The following is a 5,182-nucleotide window of genomic DNA, read 5'->3' as shown; positions in this document are numbered from 1 at the left end:
GTACAGAAATAAACTACAACTAACTAACTAGTCTACGTATATATATATATATATATATATATATATATATATATATATATACGTATACACACATGCGCATGTACGCACACATCTCTCATAGATAAGTAGTTATTGTTCACTACATTTCGAGCGAGACCCACGCTGCTGCGAGCTCACTTCTGCAAGTTCTTAGCAACGGCAAACCCGATTCTTGCGAGCTCGTTTGCTCCGCATACATACTCACGTTGCCGTATATATGTAGACGCGATCGAGAAACCTAGAGCTTGTGATTCGCGCACGAAAAATGTTCTGCTACCACATGATATAGTACAGACTTACAAAATCTTTACAGCCTTCGGCAAACGTACCTCTAAAGATAGTTACGACTCGCCTAGGCACTGAGAAAACTGTGCAACCTCCTGCTAGGACAGACCGATTTGCACATCGGAAAGATAAAACATCTATAAATTGTCACAAACCTGTTAAACCACTTCTAACGTGGCATATACAGAAAGCCCTGAAATGAGTTAATTCGAAGTTGAGTTCAGTTTGAGCCATCAAACAAGTTAAGCAACCACATAATATATACAATCATCAAATTACAACTGAATATTTTTAACGTCGCAAATGCCATGATGTACTATATTTCACAATAGGAATATTATATCCAGCTTTGGTAGTTTTCCCGATTAGGTTATGTGAAAATGTAAACTGCAAATCTGTTCCGATCTGGCAGAAAACATTCCCAAATTTAATTACGCGACTAAAATTAATTTACATATACAGACACAGACACACACACACACACATATATATGTATATATATATATATATATATATATATATATATATATATATATGGCGGCAGCTAGGTTGATATTTCGATGATCAGCATTGGTCAGAATTTAGTCCGATTTATGAGTCGTCATTCATTGTTCCATAAGACAGCTAATGCAGATAAATATGTTTCAAAATTGTTACCTAGGAATTGTTGCTTGTTTCGCTTCATGTGTGCTTTTTCTATATGTGCTCCCTAAATTGCGAGTATGCACACACATACGTACGCACGCATGCACGCACGCAAGTACGCACGCGCACACAGCGTCATTTCTCCCGCGCTACAGACGATGAGGATTGCACGAGACCTAGAAAAAGTAGGTCAATATCTAGGTTTTTCCCCTCGATATTTGTCCTACGCGATCGAGATTACACGATGCATGTCGTTTGATTTACAGCTTGAGCAGACAAAGTCCATCGACGGTGTCAGACTAGTGAGAAAGTATCGTGGGGAGACTCGTGGTGGCGCGTGATAAACTATGAAAGCACGCATTTGAAAGATTGATGATTTTTCGTTAGTGTCGTTAGAGAAATGATTTTCGTTACTGTTTTGTTTCAATTAATTTTAACGTTAAGGGTGTTTAATTTGATTAAAATATAAATCATAAGACTTCTTGCAGTTAAGTTGTTTATTGTAACGATGAGACAGGTTTACGGCTGTCCACTGGAGAGCCTCATTCACTTCTACACACACAATTAAAACTAGAAAGAGTAATGCAAGAGGCAAATGATTCTAAATAGTGTCGTGTCAGACCTCGTATTCTTGTCAGCATTATTAGGAACACATTCCAATAAGGAACTTCCAACTGAATTATCACTTTTTGAGCTTTAACAGGCAGTGCTTCTTAACCATTTTGGAGATCGTACTCCATCGGTTCTTGCAACTCATTTTTGGTGTGTATCCAATAACTTCTTATTAATTATAATTTCGCAGTAAAACTACAGAAAACAATAACTGGCACCAATAGAAAGGACCCCACAAAGTATGAATAATTATATTTTAGATTATTCTTGCGATTGAGCCCACCGGGATGTTTGTCGCCCCAAAATAATCAAGATTTTAGGTTGTTTGCAATTCCTAATAACATTACCGAATCTATGAAAAAAATCAATTGACGGAGTTTTTTGTGCGATCAAAACTACTTAAATGCGAATCCTAGTTAAGTAGGCTATCTCGCACTGATATTACTCCCTCTCTCTCCCCTCTCCTTCTCATTGTTTCTCTTTGGCTGTTCCATATACTTTTCGAATAAATGCGGGTTCATGTTGACACGTGATCCACAGCCGCAAAACGTATAGAATAAGCCACCAAAATTCCGCTAATGTAACCAATGTAACTATTGATTAAAATTATATCAAATATTTATATAGGCATGATAAATGATGAGGTGCGTAGTTCGTTAAATTATTGCGTAATCAAAGCAACTCTCGTGCCTATGCGTCATATAGAAATTAATGAGCATGAGAAATGAATTCATTGAGCACTTAAAAAAGTTAAATATATGCGACGCGCAATTAACATTATATTAAAATAATAATGCAAAAAGCTATATAGGCCCCCCCTACGTACAGATTCATGCGTTTATTACCCATGCATACGTTTTCGTTCACGTTACCCCTCAATTCTCTAGCGTATCGCAATAGAAGAGTCCATTACCGAATCAGAACTAAAGTTCTCAGAATGAAGACGCTGTGATAAGCGTTGACGTGTTTCGACCGCATTAGAATCTTTACACGTATAAAACCCATTATAGTACAACACATACAAACTAATGAGTGCGGTATAAGTAGCCAACAAGATATGAAATTGACATTGCAGAGAACCTTATTGCTGCATGTATAATATGTCTACGTTGTATTAACTATGCAATTCTATATATGTAACTATGTGACAGCACGTTTCAAATAGAAAGCACTATTTACTATACACTAGATACACTATATACTAGATTCACTTGCATTGTACCAAGCATTCATGATTGCTATATGGTCTACAGTATAATGTTAACTTAATATATTGGATTACAATTTCTGCATGATGTGTTAAAGCAGTAGAACTTTATTCATTTTCTTATATTTGTGTCCAAGAAAATTTTCAATGTCATGTTAAGGATTACTAACAGAGTGAGTGAAAACACGACCTAATAGACATATTATCTAGATATCCACATGACAGTTCCACAGACATGACCAGTTTTGAACCCATGTTCTACTTAGCAGCGATTCCTCCTTATATCATTATGATGATCTCTCCTTTCTAAAAATTATTACTATCATTTACGTTTCTTAATCTATTGACATTTAGTTTTCTACATTTTAATTTTTTCTACAAACATTTTTAATTGGTAATTGGAATTGTTAATTGTAGAAAAGAGATTATGCGATCAGCTCTGTTATTCTAAATAAAGCACCATATTTATATACTAGTATCTTTCTCACAAGCTCATAATAATTAGGTAAGATACGAACCTAGTAGCCGCTCACACGTTTCTTTTGTTACACTTGGAAATGTGCCACGTAAATAGTGGGCGTAAGGTATGGATGTGAACGAAAGTTGCATCAGAGATAGTGCAAGCGAATGAATGTCGAGGAATGCCCTAGCTTGTCTCGAGCCTTGTACGTTTTCGCACGTACCCCTTCCACGTCTCCCGCGCGAAGTCTCATTACGTGGAACACGGGCTTGCTGTTAGAAACATCAAAATTTGTTGTAACTATCAGTCTAAATTGTCATGATTTTTGTAAGACACTTTACTTCAAAGGTTATGTCCACTTAGACCATCTCATAACTACATATGGTGTTTCTGACAACATAGATGCTCTAGGACGTGACATCCTTATATTTGTGATCAAATCTGTGCTTTAATCTAATTTATAACGAACAGTTATTGCTCGTCCTCTTATCGTCTTGTTGCTGCCCACGGTGTGTATATATTGACATTTGTAGTTAACATTATAATTATAGTTGTAATAGAGAGGTTTCACCACGCCACTGGTGGGAGATGGCGGGGTTTCCTCTTGTGCCAGCTAGGTTGATATTTCGATGATCAGCATTGGTCAGAATTTAGTCCGATTTATGAGTCGTCATTTCATTGTTCCATAAGAGCAGCTAATGCAGATAAATATGTGTTCAAAATTGTTACCTAGGAATTGTTGCTTGTTTCGCTTCATGTGTGCTTTTTCTATATGTGCTCCCTAAATTGCGAGTATGCACACACATACGTACGCACGCATGCACGCACGCAAGTACGCACGCGCACCACAACGTCATTTCTCCCGTCGCTACAGACGATAGAGGATTGCACGAGACCTAGAAAAAGTAGGTCAATATCTAGGTTTTTCCCCTCGATATTTGTCCTACGCGATCGAGATTACACGATGCATGTCGTTTGATTTACAGCTTGGAGCAGACAAAGTCCATCGACGGTGTCAGTCTAGTGAGAAAGTACTCGTGGGGAGACTCGTGGTGGCGCGTGATAAACTATGAAAGCACGCATTTGAAAGATTGATGATTTTTCGTTAGTGTCGTTAGAGAAATGATTTTCGTTACTGTTTTGTTTCAATTAATTTTAACGTTAAGGGTGTTTAATTTGATTAAAATATAAATCATAAGACTTCTTGCAGTTAAGTTGTTTATTGTAACGATGAGACAGGTTTACGGCTGTCCACTGGAGAGCCTCATTCACTTCTACACACACAATTAAAACTAGAAAGAGTAATGCAAGAGGCAAATGATTCTAAATAGTGTCGTGTCAGACCTCGTAGTTAATATTCTTGTCAGCATTATTAGGAACACATTCCAATAAGGAACTTCCAACTGAATTATCACTTTTTGAGCTTTAACAGGCAGTGCTTCTTAACCATTTTGGAGATCGTACTCCATCGGTTCTTGCAACTCATTTTTGGTGTGTATCCAATAACTTCTTATTAATTATAATTTCGCAGTAAAACTACAGAAAACAATAACTGGCACCAATAGAAAGGACCCCACAAAGTATGAATAATTATATTTTAGATTATTCTTGCGATTGAGCCCACCGCGGATGTTGTCGCCCCAAAATAATCAAGATTTTAGGTTGTTGCAATTCCTAATAACATTACCGAATCTATGAAAAAAATCAATTGACGGAGTTTTTTGTGCGATCAAAACTACTTAAATGCGAATCCTAGTTAAGTAGGCTATCTCGCACTGATATTACTCCCTCTCTCTCCCCTCTCCTTCTCATTGTTTCTCTTTGGCTGTTCCATATACTTTTCGAATAAATGCGGGTTCATGTTGACACGTGATCCACAGCCGCAAAACGTATAGAATAAGCCACCAAAATTCCGCTAATGTAACCAATGTAAC

General features: G+C 37.1%; 1 long non-coding RNA gene across 1 annotated transcript; it reads right to left on the bottom strand.

Moving 5' to 3' along the window:
- Positions 1–1,451: 1,451 nt before the first annotated feature.
- On the bottom strand, positions 1,452–4,868 carry LOC106817382. Its single transcript, XR_001395045.1, has 2 exons — positions 4,593–4,868; positions 1,452–1,591 (listed from the first exon to the last, which is right to left on the bottom strand). It is a non-coding gene; the product is annotated as an uncharacterized LOC106817382 (long non-coding RNA).
- Between the last annotated feature and the right edge of the window lie 314 nt (positions 4,869–5,182).

Source organism: Priapulus caudatus, unplaced genomic scaffold (genome assembly GCF_000485595.1).
Source record: "Priapulus caudatus unplaced genomic scaffold, Priapulus_caudatus-5.0.1 Scaffold34, whole genome shotgun sequence".
NCBI lineage: Eukaryota > Metazoa > Priapulida > Priapulimorpha > Priapulimorphida > Priapulidae > Priapulus > Priapulus caudatus.
Note: the sequence above shows the minus strand (reverse complement) of the source record. Positions and strands in the feature narration are given on the sequence as shown.